General features: G+C 40.1%; 1 long non-coding RNA gene across 1 annotated transcript in view; it reads right to left on the bottom strand.

The window, feature by feature from the left end:
* Positions 1-16,584, bottom strand: part of LOC112672606 (uncharacterized) — a 73,953-nt gene that overhangs the window by 43,079 nt on the left and 14,290 nt on the right. The window contains exons 5-6 of the long non-coding RNA XR_003144382.3: positions 15,632-15,746; positions 15,112-15,194 (exon numbers count right to left, since the gene is read on the bottom strand). This is a non-coding gene — a long non-coding RNA (uncharacterized LOC112672606). The remainder of the gene's footprint in view (positions 1-15,111; positions 15,195-15,631; positions 15,747-16,584) is intronic.

The raw sequence follows: 16,584 nt of genomic DNA, 5'->3' as shown, positions 1-16,584 counted from the left end.
CAAATGAAAACCCCTACCTTTGGAGCCCTGTGTAACCAAATCGATCACCCATAGCTGAGGGAGTTTCACATGTACACATTCCCCTTCCCCTTCACTACCTCTCTGCTCACTGCTGCCAGCAATGTCACCTGAACAAATTTATGCCACTGAGAACAGTGCTATTAAATCCATCCTGGACAATGACCTGCAGAGCCTTATCTGAGTTTTGAAAAAATGTCCTCCTTTCAAGTCAAAAGATCATTCGACACAATTCAGGGACAAAAGACAAATCAATGCTGACCATCGAAGTGAGCTCTTAATGGAATCGTAAGACAAACTCAATCTCTTGGAACTGTGAAGAGTACAATTTTTGCACAGCCACCCTAAATGGACCACATCAATGCCTGCTTCTCCCTGCCTTAGACTATGAGGAGCTGTTTATGGGTCGGTCTGCTCTGCCAGTGGTCAACTCCCTGAGGACAGGGATCCCATCTGGTTTAAATTTGTTTGAAGCCTAATACATTCACTTATTCAATAAATATTTATGGAGAGCACTCCGAGAAGCCCCAGGCATCTCTCATAGTGGCTGAATTGAATTAAATACCTTACACTCCCTGGTAGAAATAAAATAATGTAAATGGAAGGAAGGAACTTGCTCATTCAAAAATGAGAAAGAAAAAATTAGTAGAAAAGTCTTCTGGGAAGATTTAAGGGTCTCTATATGCAAAGAGGACAGAGACAAAAACAGATAATGGAGAAACTCACCTTGTGAGTTAATTAGGCAGAACCAGGGGATCTCAAGATCCCATCTGACTCTAGGCTAGAATGTTCCACTGAAGGAGGAAGGACAGGCAGGTGTGTAAGAATAGAGATCTCAGAGGGGCACCTAGGTGGCTCAGCCAGTTAAGTGTCTGACTCTGACTCTTGATTTCAGCTCAGGTCATGATCTCAGGGTCATGAGCTTAAACCCCACATCAGGATCCACGCTCAGTGGGGAGTCTGCTTGAGTTCTCTCTCTCCCTCTGCCCCACCCCAACTCATGCTCTCTCAAATAAGTAAGTCTGTCCTTTCCTACTGACCCCTCATCCTACTTTGGAATTGTGTGGGTTTTTTTTTTTTCTTTATTATCTTTCTGTTCTTCTCCAGTACAACCTCCTGCTTTATGAATATTTGCTCACTGCAGTACATCCAGCACTATACCAGGCACGTGTAGATGGTAAGTATATATAGGTTGAATGTTTGAATACGATGTTAATCTCCCTAAGCCTCTGTCATTTGTAAAATAAAAATTATAGTTATATTCATTTCCCAAGGGCCAACATTAGGGTCAAATGAGATGAAGTATTTTTTAAATGCTTGACTCATAAAAGGTGTTTGAGAGACGAATGCCATGTTATAACTAATAACTAATATCATTATCATTGATATTATGGACATAACAAGCTAATTTATTCAAATATTAAAACTAAAATGAGAACACAGTTAAAAAGGTAAACCATGTGATAAAGAGACCTCTGGGAAATACTTAATAATGTGGGAAATCTATCAGATTAAAATGAAGGCATAGAGAGGTAAATTGGATAAGGAGGAAAGTTTCCCTTAGGTAAGAGACTGGGGGTGCTAACCAGGTGCCAGAAGGAAGAGGGGATCCAGACAACATTTTCCTTTGGATGTGCTCGTGGAGGTTCTACTTGTAGAAGAACAGCAGTGGCTGTACTTTGTCATGGAAGCCCACACAGTCTATCCCTGCCAGCCCCAAGCAAAGTTTGTTCCTTAACACTTGAAATAAAAATATCAAAATTTTTGTCTGAATCATCCAGTTTGCCACCTAAAAGTTGTATTCTCATTACCCATCATGTTTTCTTTGTACCTTCTGTCAGATTTTACCTTAGAACGTACATCTCAGTTTCAGCAAGGCTTGGGATGATACTATTCAATCCACAGTTTATGATGTTACAATAACCTACACCCAGAATCTGGTCATAATTCACACTCCCCTGTAGCTTATTTATTGCTGGTCAAACCATTTGAACTGCAGCCTGTACTTGAAAAACTTTGATCTAGCACATCACCTAGGCAGACCTCTTGAAACAAGTCCATGGCCAGATTTCACCATGAAGTTGGGATGCTGGGTCCATGGCTTCCTCCCTGGAGACTCTTGCACCATTTGTCTTTTGGCTCCAGAGCCATCTGAGACATCTCTCTGTCTGATATATTGAAGCAAAAAGTTGTTCTTGTTTTTATGTCTTTAGTCCAGAGACCAATGAATTTTCTGTAAAGGGCCAGGCAGTAAATATCTTACGACTCTGTGAGCCAGATAGTCTTTGTCACGACTATTCCACTTTGCCATTGTCACCCAAAAAGCAAACATAGACAGTATGTAAATGAATGGCCATGGTGTCTTTTAATAAAACTTAGTCAACAGACAGCTATCGGATTTCATACGAGGACTATAGTGTGCTGCTTTAGTCATGTTTTGCCCTACATTTAGAGAGCCAGAAAACTGATGGACTCTTGCCCTAAGAAACTAAAAGGAAACACATTCTAAAGGCTAACAAGACAACTAGCTCATTTGCCATCAAGTATAATTATCAAAAAAGTTGCCCAATAAATTATAGCTCTTGATTGTTTTATTTGTTTTAACTCAATTCTTTCCAGTACTGATTCCATGGGAGCACAAAATAGGTAGCAGAACCCCTTTGTCAAATGCCTCTCTTACATAGAGCCCAGACATATAAAGCTAAGGGAAGTGATGAAGGGATTCTCCAGGTGGTCTGCATCTTCACTGGTTTGGAGATTCTGGAGTTATTTGGAGATGCTCTGTGGCATTCCTGCAGAACTCAGTTGGTAAATACTGGTGAAGAATACAGAGGATGGGGCTCAAAGTTAGAGACCTGAGCTCTAGACCAGGCTGCTTCCAGTTTCTTTGTAAACTGCAGAGATATAAGGAGGCAAGAGCTAAATAAAGTCCCAGAGATACGTAGAAGGTGATCCTGGCCATGACATACCAAATCCTGGTTTGGGTCCTGTGGACACCTAGCTGGTCTGTGTGGTCTGTATCATTTTCTTCTAGTAAACTTCATTTTGATTTTGACCTTTGCTTAAAAGTTAGCTTGGCTGTGTGTCTGTTCCTTATGACCAAATGATCCCTAAACAGATTAGCAGAATTAGGTTTAATGACATTTCTATCTCCTTCAGCTCATGCCAAAAAAGACATCAAATGGGCCAAAACAATCCTGGCATTCCTTTTATCTGCAAATCCTTAAATTAATAAAATATTTTTCAGTCTTTCGTAAGACAAAATTCTAGTATGTGGAAGGAAGATTTGGACTTTCATGTATTTTCCTACAGCTATTTACAGTTCAAATTCCATTTCTGGAATAAAAGTGAACCAGAGAATATTCAAGGCAAAGAGAGGCTAGTGATTCAAAATCAGGGGAGTGTGATTCATGAGACAAGATTAAAATAATTAATGCTACAGCCAAGCTAAATAAAGAGTAAAGGTGTAGAGATAAGCACGTCTGACTACCTAAAAGGAATAAACAACTGTGTGAAGAGGTTCTGGGGTGGTGTAGAGGCACAGTAGGTAAGAAGAGAGCAGGAAAGTTCAGAAAAAAATGTGAATATTGCTAATTCCATTAGAAGGCAAAATTATCCCTCTGCAGGAATTTGCAGAATTATCTACAGAAGTAACTGTGCAGTTTCTGAGGTTGGCCTATATAAGTAGGTACAAGTTGTGTATTAGAGCATTAGTCCCCACTCACCAGGAAGGGATGACATTAGAGACACCTTCTGATTCTTGGGTCTCCCTTAAAGGCTGTGCTGTAACCTGACACAGGCCAGCCTCCAACACACGGCACATACATGGGAACAGAGCCATAAGCACCCAGATGGCAGTGCTTAGCCTAAGAGAATTCATCCCCCACACCTGTGTTTAACTCTCTATCGAAAGAAGGCCTAGATAACTCACCTGCTTGGATTTAAGTACAAAAATTGCTATATAAGACAGTAGGAATGGAATTGATTGGGCCTCAGGGGTCTGAAATATGGACCTCTTACTAGCAATGTGGCAAAGTAGATCATTTTGACTTTCAGTTTCCTTACTTAGGGCATAGGACTTGCTGGGGTAAGAAAACTAAGGCTTATGGGCCAAATCCAGCTGCCATCTGTTTTTATAAATAAAGTTTTATTGGCACACGGCCATGTCACTTCTTTACTATCTGGCTTTTTACAGAAAAAGTTAGCCAATCCTAGTACTAACTCCTTTCTATGACATCTTCCAAATTCTCTGACTCCTCCCCAGGTTGCCATAGAGTAAGCATGTGCTACCAATGGGTGTGTGTGTGTTCACAAGAGGGGAAAAGACGCACCTTTCTCATTCATGACAATGACAGATAATGAGTTGTGGTGTACCTCGAGAGACTTCCCATGACTGCTCAGCCAACCAAGAAAAGAAAGATTCCTGGGGAACAGAGCAAAGTTCATAGCCTTGGATGGGCCTCCAAAGAGAATGAATCTGCATCTTTCATCCTGTATCAACCTGACAAATGACACCAAACAGGTTCTCTCTTCCTCAAGTATTAGAAACACAGCCCATGGTCCCTGCACCCTTGCACATACTCAAAATGGAAACCAACTGTAAAGAATCTCACTGCTTTGCTCAGTAGTGGGTTTGGCCAATCCTGCATTTAGTGGATGATTTAAATTCTAGCTTCTCAGAAATTGTAGATTTCTGCCTTCTTCTCAGCTAACACAATTCAAGAAGAACAGCCAACCACTAGAAGGGCAGCCAATTTCTATTAAACTTTACCAATTATGTAAGAGGATTGCTTCTTGTTCCAACTATCCATGTACACTGGATGTTAGGGAATAATTTTCCACAGAGAAATCAATTCCTGGAGGGACCAACACCCGCCAATAGCAGCCACTGCCACCGCCCTTGATGTAGTGGTGAAATTATGGGCTGACAGCTCCTGCCAGCTGGTACTTTTCTGATATGGGTCATTTGTCATCTTGACAGGTGGACAGGAAAGCAATTGAATGATAGTTTTAATCCACGTGATAGAAAGCATATTTGTATCAAAAATAAGTGTCTGCAATTATAAAGCTATTTTAAAAAATCATTAATCCTTAAAATCCTGTTACATCTGTTACAAAACAGGCTTCATTAGGGTATTTAACAAAATTATAAAAACAGGTTCTGATTCCACTATCTACATTTCCCTGGTGGCATCCTTCTTTCCCTCAACTGCATTCAGCCAGCAACTGGACTCATAGATCCTGCCAGCTTTGTAACCTTCAGTGGGAACTGTAGCTGCCACCATCACGCCAGCCCTCAAACATGATGCTTCCAAGAGCATCAACAAGGATGGGAAAGGAAATAAGACATTCCCATTAAAAGTGGGGCGGGGGTGGTATTTCCACCACCCCAGCATTGAAAAGCACCACACAGGGGGCCACGGTTTTGCAGCAATCTTGTAAAGTAGCTAACAGCATGTTCCTTGTCTTATGGTCGTCAAGTGTATATTATCAGTAACCACGCTAAAGGAAGTTTTAGGACTTTTTTTCTACCATGTTCACTGATGTATCCAGGTTCTCTGTTATTCTTCCTTCTTTCTCCTGCTGCCTTGTTCCCCCATTTCCCTATTCATAATGAAAAGTTATTTGATGGCTATACTATCTTTAAAAGTCTGAGAAATAGGGATCCCTGGGTGGCGCAGCGGTTTGGTGCCTGCCTTTGGCCCAGGGCGCGATCCTGGAGACCTGGGATTGAATCCCACGTCGGGCTCCCGGTGCATGGAGCCTGCTTCTCCCTCTGCCTGTGTCTCTGCCTCTCTCTCTCTCACTGTGAGCCTATCATAAAAAAAAAAAAAAAAAATTTAAAAGTCTGAGAAATAGCAGGTTCTCTTTCCTGAAATTTAAGCTTCTGGAAAGGGAACTATTTTTGTTGGTGTTTTCTCTTTGTAAAGGGTTTGTGCATGAGGGTGTTTATATTTCCTGGAGGTCCTCTTGTGGTGTTATCAGTAAGAATCTTGGGGGATGGTCTGTGAATCGTTTTGAAAGCTATGGGAATTCAAGGTGAACATGTGTGGCTTTGGCCCCAGGCTCCTGAAGTGGAGAGGAAGCCAGCACACAGCCACCACAGGCTGCTGGCACCCAATATTCTTTACCATCCTCATTTCTGAACAGAGAGAGAGCATCTTTGGGACTAGAACTGATTTACCCCCAAAGCAATGAATGCTGAAATGTTACTAATGGTTTTTCTCCATCACTAATTTCCTAATGTTCTCATATCCTTGTTTCTTGGACAAGCGTTCCCTGCTTCAAGTTTAAGGACGATCCATGTGAACCCAAGCTTTCTCAAAGTGGGAAGGGCAGGCACATTTTCTCAAGACTGATTTTATCTGACTGTGGCTTGTACTTTTTTATTGCCCATTTTATTATCTTAAATATATTATTTTAGCATTTAGCACACTAGTCACTTGAAGAAACATAATGTTCAAATGTAAAGATCCCAGCTGGATTTAGACTGTGGTTTGGAAGAAAAATATTATCATTCCAATGTGATTTGAAAACTCAAAGCCTTTGTGATAAGCACATGTGGAGATTTGCCTTCTAAAATCTGAAAATATTCTCTGCTATTCACAAAGTTTATAAGTGCCCATGAATAAAACATCATGATTTCTCATGGGAAATAGCCTAAAATGTTGTCCAAACAAGAAAAGCCACTTGGAAGCCCTTTGAGGTTACATAAGTCCACAGATACTCCAGCCATCCAAATCGGCAGGAGCCTTTGGGACTGCTTCTGATGATTCCCTTCAATCTCCAATTCTAAGGGTGTTAAGTACCTAGCATTTGGGAGGCACTGTGGAAAACACAATCTCTGCCTTAATCCAGCCTTCAATATGTGTTGTCAGGGCACACAAAATGCTATAAATATGCAATGTTTCTATTATGCAAGCTTGGACCTGTGCACTTTATTTTAGGATAGATATTTCCCATATAGGATTTCAGGGGTTCTCAAATTCATACCTTCTCTAGGTCTTCACTGCCTGTAGTTAAGGTTTGCAAAGCCTCCCTACCTCTGACTCTCTTCTCCAGTCCCTCCTCCAAACATTGCTAGAAGTACTTTCTGGATACCTAGGACTGCTCATCATTCTCTAAGTTTGATGGTTCCACATCATCTATAGAATGACATTGAAGTTTTGCAGCAAGGAATTTACTGCATTTCTGGACTAGATAGAGTAGCAGGAGGATTTACCCTCCCATCCAAACTAACAAAAAAAAAAAAATACAGAATATAGGAAATAATGGTTTCCAAAACACTGAGCATTAGCCAATGAAAAACAGTGAGGGATAGGAAATAGGGTGAGCCCTACAATTGTTCCTCTATACTGTAGAGAGTTTCTGGGCCACAACACAGGCTGGGGATACCAGACAGAGCCTGGCAAAGTCCCTGAACTGAAGAGACAGAGCTGAGTGTCCAGAGAGACCAAGACAGCTATAGTTCACAAGACAGAGTGCCAGGGACAAAAAAGATGCACAGAAAGAACTCTGGATTTGTACAGTGTTCCTTATTTTCATTCATCAGCTGAATCCTGGTCAGCACATGTGTGTACAGAAACTTCCTGAGGCCAGGAAATCATCTGGAAGGATTAGAGGTAATAGTGCCTAGTATTCACATGGGAGTGAGAATATGTCTCTCCTAGTCAGACTGTAAAACTCCATGATTCATGAAACCTTCAGTAGAGTACACAGAAGAGTTTACCTTACTAATGAAAAATAATTAAACCTAGGCTGCATATAGCTCTAGTCCCACCTAAAACATCAATAGCAAGATCCAAAGGGCCAAACTGCTTCTAAGTAACCTAAATTTGTCACAGTACAAAGCTCAACAAAATTTGCAAAAAAAAAAAAAAATCTTACACCCAACAAAATAAAATATACAATGTCTAGCATACATTCAAATATTACCAGGCATGAAGTGAAGCAGAAAAATATAACCCCCAAAGAGGAGAAAAAAAATAATCAAAATTAACACTTAGCAGACATAAATGTTAGAGTTAGCAAAGACATTAAAATAGTTGTTACAATGATAATTCATATGTTCAAATACTATGTAGAGATAAGGAATAGATGAAAAGCACCTTCCAGGAGCTACAATGTCTGAGGTGAAAAATACACTGGATGAGATTAATAGCCGATTAGACATGGCAGAAATAAATATTAGTGAGTTTAAAGATATCACAGTAGAAACTCTCCAAAATCAGAGAATTAAAACAATCAACAGAGCATCAGTGAACTGCAGGAAAAGTTCAAGTGGCCTACTATATGTGGTTCCTGGAGATTCCTAAAGAGACAAAAGAAGAGGAGACTGAAAAGCTATTTGAAAAATAATGTCTAAAAATTTCCAAATTTGATGAAAACTAGAGCCTACAGATCTAAGAATCTCAATAAACCCAAAGCACACGTGTGTATACGTACGTACATACACACACACACACACACACACACACACACCATGAAGAAAACATCATAATTAGATTGCTCAAAGCCAATGATAAGGATATGATAAGGATAAAATCTTAAAAGCATTCAGAGGGAAAAAAGACATGTTAAATATAAAGGATCAACAATCCTTTTGAGATTTTTTTGAAGGAAACAATGGAAGCAAGTAGACAGTAGAAACAATCCTCAAAGTACTGACAGAAAATACTGTAAACCAGCAAAAAGTATCTTTTAAAAACAGAAGTGAAATACTTTCTAAGACATACAAAAGTAGGAAGAGTATATAACCAGCAAAATCACACTGCAATAAATGTTACAGAAAGTGTTTTGGGCAGAAGAAAAAATATAAAGTTGGAAATATGGATCTAAATATAAGAGTGAAAAAAAAGAAAAGAAAAGAAATATGAGTAAAGAACACCAGAAATGGTAACTTCTGGGTAAACAAATGATTTTTTTCTTATTGTTAAATTTTTTAGAAGATAACTGACTATTAGAACAATAACAATAATATTTATAACATGTAAAACTAAAATTATGACAAAACAGCAAAAGTATTAGGACAAAAGAAATGGAAGTAAACTACTGTCAAGTTCTTTTTTTGGGGGGGGGGATTTTTTTTAAAGATTTATTTATTTATTCATGATAGACACAGAGAGAGAGAGAGAGAGAGAGAGAGAGGCAGACACACAGGCAGAGGAAGAAGCAGGCTCCATGCTGGGAGCCCAACATGGGACTTGATCCCGGGATTCCAGGATTGCACCCTGGGCCAAAGGCAGGTGCTAAACCACTGAGCCACCCAGGGATCCCCCTGTCAAGTTCTTATATGACATAATACCACTTTAGTATGGATAGACTATAAGTTACAATGCATACCATAACCCTTAAAGTAACCACCAAGAAAACAAAGTATAGTTAATAAGCCAACAGAGAAGATGAAATAGTAAAAATAAAAATAAAAAAAATTTAACTAATGTAAAAGAAGACAGGAAAATAATAGTTTGAACAGTCAAAACAAATAGAAGACAGCAAAATTATTTAAACTTAATCATATGAATAGTTACATTACATGTAAATGGTCTAAATACTCCAACCAAAAGGTACAGATTATCCCATTGGATCCAAAAAAAAAAAGAGAGACCCAACTATATGCTGTGTATAAGAAACATGCGTTAAATATTCAGACACTAAAAGATTGAAAGGATGAAAAAAATATATACTAACACTAAGAAAAAAAAAGCTGGAGTGGCATATTTAATTTAAATTTTAGAGCAAAAAAATATTACCAGTGATTTTTAAAAGCCATTTAACAATGATAAAGGAGTCAATTCATCAAGGAGAATATGAGTTATAAATATTCATGCTGCTGCCATTAGCAGGGATTTAAAAAACATAAGGCAAAAACTAATAGAAATGTGCAGAGAAATAGACATGTCCATAATTATAGTTAGAGATTTCAATTCCACTCTCAACAACTGATTGAACAAGTAGACAGAGGATCAGTATGGATAATAGACTAGCTGAATAGCACTATCAACCATCTTGACCTGATCAAGATTTATAGAACACTCTATCCAACAATCATAGAATACACATTGATCTCAAATGAAAATGGAACATTTTCTAATATCCTCAGCCATAAAGGACTCAATAATTTTAAATTTAATTCCAGTCTGATGAGAGAATATACTTTGAATGATTTGAATTAGAAATAACAGAATATCTGGGAAATCCTTACTATTCGCAAACTCTGCAGCCTGGCTTTTGACTCCTTCATAATATAGACTCAACTACTATTTATAATAATATTGTCTCTACTGCCATAATAACAGCTAAAACCTATACAAGTGCTTATCTGTGAAGATTTAGTGCTCATAATGATTCTATAAAGTGAACGGTTTTCTTCCTATTTCATACGTGGAGAAACTGAGCCATAGGCAGTAATGGAATCTCTTTGAGGTCACAAAGGTCAGGAGTGTTATAGTAGAGGTTGGCACTGAGGTAGTCTGGGTCCACAGTGTGTGCCCATAGGTACTACTCTCCTGCCTCTCAATCCCACATCGGACCCCTGGCCATTTCACAGACAGCTCTTACTCCTCTCCCTTCTTGTCTTTGCTCATGCTGTTCCACCTCTAAGATGTTCTCTTCTTGCCTTTCCTTGAATGTCAGACATGGGCTCTACACCCTCTTTCCATTTAAGCATCTCTCAATTCCCAGCCTTACAGTCCTCTCTGTCCCCGCAACCTCCAAATCTCTAGTCCTAGTGGATTCCAACACTTCCTTCGGGTTTCAGTTAAATTCCCTCTTTCTCAAGGAGGTCACCCCTGCCTGACCTGCCAATGAGCCATTATAATTTCCAAGAGCAAAACGTGCCTGCCCTTCCAGAGTCCCTGTCACAATGACAGTATTGTGTTCATTGTACGGTTTTTGAGGTTAGTGTTGAGCTCCACTAGACTTTAAACTTCTTGAAAACAAGTACTCTGTCTCACTTTTGTGTCCTCAGCATCTAGTGAATGCCTATTGATTTGGCCCTCAATAGGCATTCACTCAATGGGTAACAATCAGCCTGGTAACCCAGGTGTGATGAGTGATAGGAGTGATATGATGGACTGCAAAATGGATATTAGCTTTCTCATCTCTCACCGGATATGTTACTCTTCCTTCCTCAGGAAACTTCCCACCTGAGGGATCAAAGTGCTGAGGAACCATCTTCAGTCCTAATGCTTAGAGGGTCTCAATCTCTGATGTATTTTAATCATGATTTCTTTTAACAATTGTTCTTTGGCTCCATGACAAATTGATCAAATATCCAAAGTGTGATGTTTGTCATTCTTCCATGCACATAGTTTTACTGTCATGGTCTCCTGTCTGCCTCTGTGGCTAAATGGATTTTTACAAACCACATCCTCCCTGGAGCTCAGATTGAGGTTTTTGTACATGAAATTAGGCTGATGGGATTATGAATCAGTGACAGAGCACAATTGAATCAAAGTGGTCATTCCAAATGAATGCAAATACATTTAGGATTTGGGAAAAACTGACGTTAGCTTTCTTTTTAAATTTTTATTTACTTATTATTTGAAAGAGAGAGAGAGCACAAGCACCAGGGAGGAGCAGAGGCAGCAGGAGAAGCAGACTCCCCCACTGAGCAGGGACCCTGATGTAGGGCTCAATCCCAAGAGTCTGAGACCATGACCCGAGCCAAAGGCAGATGTTTAACCAACTGAGCCACTCAGGCACCCCAAAGCTGATGCTAACTTTAATTCCACCTCTCCTATCTTGGAGACAACAATAGAGACTTTCATTTATTTAATTTTATCATTGTCAATAAATAATAGAACTCCCTCTAAATCCTGAGCCAAATAGATCTCAGGTAAACATTCTTTGTTCTGCACTGACCCACGATCAGCCTGCAGAGGCCACAGCCTTCCAATCCTACAATCTCCCCGGCCCTTTCTCTTGTTTCTCATGACTTCATTTGATTCTAATAGCTTTCAGGATTTGGGGTTGAGTATAAATTAACTTTCTCCTTTTGGCATTTGTGTTTATTTTTACCTTTTTTTTACCTCAAGGGATTAAATTGTATGTTTCTAAAAATCTCTCATTTTGCTCTAACACCATGTATATGCTTTGTTCAACAGAAAGGAAGGACACAGAACAGGATGGGATACTGTTTTTTCTAAACAGAAGGGACGATAGAATTGCTTTCATAATGTGTCCTCCCCATAGCCTAGTTCCTCGGTCTGATGTTGGGGCCCAAAGAAGGGAAAGAACAGTTGCAAGTTTCTCATACTCCTCATTACTCTCACAGATGTCCTAAGAAACCCTAAATCTCATAAAACTTCACCTGAAACCAAAACTTCTGGCTATCTGCAAGCACTGAGAATGAAAAAGTTCTAGTATGTCCCAGACTCCTGACTTACCATTGTATGGCAACATCCTGTTAACACAAATCTGTGGATCATGTTCATTTCTGACATGTCCAGTTTTCTGTTTGATATTTACTGCTTTCACATTCATCCCATTTGATCCTTAAAATGCTATGAAGCAAGAAGGGCTGTTTTTATCATCTGCATCCTAGAGATACAGAAACTAAGGCTCCTGGAATACCTGGGTGGTTCAGTCAGTTAAGTGTCTGACTTTGGCTCATGTCATGACCTTGGGGTCCTGAGATCAAGCCCTACATTGGGGCTCCTTGTTCAGCATGGAGTCTGCTTGTCCCTCTGCCCCTTCCTTCACTCCTACTTTCTTTGTCTTCTCTCAAATAAATAAAATCTTAAAAACAAAAACAAAGGCTCTATGTAGACAACTTTTCTGCTCATCAAACCTCCCTTCCCTTCTCTAATACTGAGGTCTACCTCTCACTTAGGAAAAACCTCCACCCACCTCACATTTGGTTTCCATGAGGCTGGTAATCACAAGACACTGCTGCTACTTCCTATGTCACCTATGTTGAGAGGGTCGTCACTTAAATTTTAAAAAATAATAATAAAAAAAGCCAATCAGACTTTCTGTCTCCCACAACTTGGAACCAAGCAGAGAACTCAAGGCACAAGGCTGTTGGAACTGAGGGACAGACCATAATGCCTAAGATCCTTGGAGTGACCTGATTGCCTAAATCTTCTTTTCTTTTGCAACACTTCCAGTCTGCTCCCAACAGATCTGTTTTCTCTTCTTTGAGTTAATCATAGTTTTTGTTGCTTATGACCAAGAACCTAACAATATGTTTGCAATTTGCCTAAGCTCTCAGTCTTGAACAAAGATCACTCGTGTTGGTTGTACTGTGCCATGCGGTAGGATGTAGTGATATTAATATCTTACCCAGCACAGAAAAGATGGCAGGACTAATACCATAAATAAAAAGCTAGTTTATTACCTAGGGCAGTGGTTCTTAACTTGGGGCAATTTTGGCCCCCAAAGGACACGTAGCAATGTCTGGTTGTCACAACAGGTAGAGGTGTTAGGGTGGATGCTACTGGCTTCTAGAGGGTAGAAACCAGGGATGCTGCTGAACATCCTATAGTGCACAGGACAGCCCCCCAATGATAAAGAAATATCTGGCCCAAAATAATAGCACCAAGGTTTAGAAAATTTGATTCAGAGAAAATTGAGTTATCTTTCACATTAGGATAACACCAGGCAGTAATACAAAAGGATGAAGATGGAAATGAAGATGAGGAAGGAAGGAAGGAAAAAATGAATTGAAGGTTTCAATGGCTTAACACTTATCAAAGGTTTGCAACTTGCTGTTGCAAATCTACTGCGGACTGGTGACTGTCCTTTCTGTCATGACTTGGCAATCCAGACCTTCCCGTTAGGTGACATCACCAGGATGCTAAGGAAGGGGATGCAAGAGCTGGAGAATTACATGCAATCTTTTAAATACTCCAGACTAGAGGTGACACTTGTTCACCTTAACTCATGACCCATTGGCCAGAACAGGAAATCTAACTGCCAGGGGGTGAGGGCGGGGGTCGGGGAATGCAACAGACATTGAAGAGTAAATAATCCTACCACTCTTTTCATATGGCCCAGTGATGCTATATTCTATTAGATGCAGAAACCTACCTGCGCCGCGACGAAATTACATGGCTAGTTATCCAATGATATCCTGTGCAGTGCATTAGTCAGTCACCTAGAACCTAGGTGCTTTTTGTTTTTTGTTTCTTAACCTCAAAGAATGACTTTACTATAGCAGCCTCTACCACAGCCAATAATTCCTATCTCTAAATGTCCCTAAGGCCTGTTTTGCTGGGTAGGATTGAACTATGAACTGCAGTAGACAGGACACAGCCAGCTAAATTCCACTGATTCAAAGGGCATTTCTTCCCAAAAAGAACAGAGTCGTGTAAATGAAATTTTACCCATACCTGATGCATAGCTTTATAAGCAAGACCAATCTGTTTCCATTGGACATAATTAGTTGGAGTCCATTTGTGCAGAGAGATCATAGTGTAGTTAGAAATCTTTAAATATGCATGAAATAGTTTCTCAGTCATTTTGGGCAGTGTTTCTTAACCTTGAGCAGAGTCATTCCCATGGCCTTTTCCAAAAGTAAATGTCCAGGCTGACCCTCCAAATTTCTAATTCAACATAGGCACATTATGTTTATTGAGGGTACAAATAAAGAATCCAATTACAGGGGCGCCTGGCTGGCTCAGTCAGTTAAGCATCTGACTCTTGATCTCTGCTCAGATCATTACCTCAGGGTCATGAGTTCAAGCCCCACATTACCTCAGGTTCATGAGTTCAAAAAACAAAACAAAACACAAATCTGATTATAACTAACTGAAAAACAAAAGGGGAAAGCTTTCTGGAAGGATAGTAGGATGCTTACAGAATCAAAGGCAGAACTGAACAGCCAGAGTTTGGGAAAAGCAGAATGGGGTGGGGGGACCCCGGAAAGTGCCACTGCCCAGCTGGTGTCCAAGATCCTTCTGAGAGCTTCAAGGTGTCTCACCTCTATCTCCCTTCCCTTCCCCTGCTAGCAGGGAAATGAGCTACTGGACTGGCCTGATGAGAAAGGTATCTCCAGCCCTGGATCAGTCAATTAGGGGGGTGTGTCTTTCATTAAGCTGTGTAACCCTGGGCAAGTTACTTAACCTCTATGTGCCTCAGTCTGCTCACCTGTGATATGGAGATGGTCACAGCACCTGCTGAAGCAGCTGTTGTAGATCTGCCGTTGGATTGTTGTCTAACACTGAGTGGATCTAGAACATATATAATCTGGAATGAGGGTTGGCGCTTTTACTTAGTAGATTTACTGAGCACTTACAAGGAGCCAAACACTTGTACTTGCATTATCCCATTTAATCCTCCAAAGAGACTAATGAAGCAGATACCTCCTGTGTCTGATCCCTTGCAACATGGCAAGTGCTCCAAAAATGTCAAATGAACGGATAAATGGTGGCACCACTGACAACCATTTTAGCCAGGATGGCAGGTGATGATTGGCACAGGTGGTGGCACTCACCTTAGTGCCGTGTTCCACTGGAGACTGCAGACCCTATACATGCCCAGTGCTTGCCAGAGCCTGTTCTTCTCATGGGGCCAGCACTCTAGTCACCCCTCTCTAACACCCTATTTTTAAAGAATGCATTCATATATATAAAAGCACAGGACTGCCCATTTCTCTTTGATATCTTACAGAGTTTACGTAAGTAGCATGAGGTCCAAAAGCAGGTAGTTCCAATCATGATTCTTCATACACATCCATGTGGTTCTGGGCTTTCTATTCTTTCTCTAAGCCTCAGTGTTGTAATCTGTGAAAGGAGGATAAAGATAAGTAACTAAACAGCTGTAGCATAAAATGTGAACAAATGCATGGAAGAAACAGCACAATGCTTGGTCCATAGTAGGGCTTCAAGCAATATTAGCTAAAGTGAAATTTAATAGTCATTATTATGGATACCTTAGCTGGGAAAGGAAACAATAAACGAATCCTAAAGCAGAAATTTACTTTTAAAGTATGTCTGTTTCCTTGATATTTGCTTTCCTTGAGATCTTCTGTTTTTCTTCCCCTGTGAGACATGATTCTGGAACAAGACTGCCTGGGTTTGAGTTCAGATTCACCACTTAGTAGCTGGGTGAACCCAAGCAAGTTTCTTAACCTCTCTGTACTTCAATTTCCTCATCCATAAAATGGGATCATGTTTGTAGTGAACTCTAGGACTCTTGTAAAAGATTAAATGAACTAGTATTTGCAAAACAGAGTGGCACCTATACCCAGTAACTACTGCTTAAATTTGTTAAATACATGAAACAGAATGCAGGGGGAATTTCTGGTCAGTTAGTATATCCAGTTAGTTGGCTTCCAAGACATTATGTCTTGGTACTGATACCAGTTAGACAAGGCTTACTCCATCTTATATTTGGGTTCACCATTTGATCGTTTTTCCAATTTAGATTACAGAAGACTTATACCTACGTTCATCAGGATCTACTCAACTGGATGGGAGGTGAGATCACTGGCTCTTGAATGTATCAAAACATCTTGAAACGCTTTGATCATTGGGAACTACTGGGGTCCAGCTGTTTCCCTGGCCTCAGTACAAAGAAGCAACAGCTACTTCTGGTTAATTCTGAGGTAGTGAAAGTCTT

Source organism: Canis lupus, chromosome 28 (genome assembly GCF_003254725.2).
Source record: "Canis lupus dingo isolate Sandy chromosome 28, ASM325472v2, whole genome shotgun sequence".
Lineage (NCBI taxonomy): Eukaryota > Metazoa > Chordata > Mammalia > Carnivora > Canidae > Canis > Canis lupus.
Note: the sequence above shows the minus strand (reverse complement) of the source record. Positions and strands in the feature narration are given on the sequence as shown.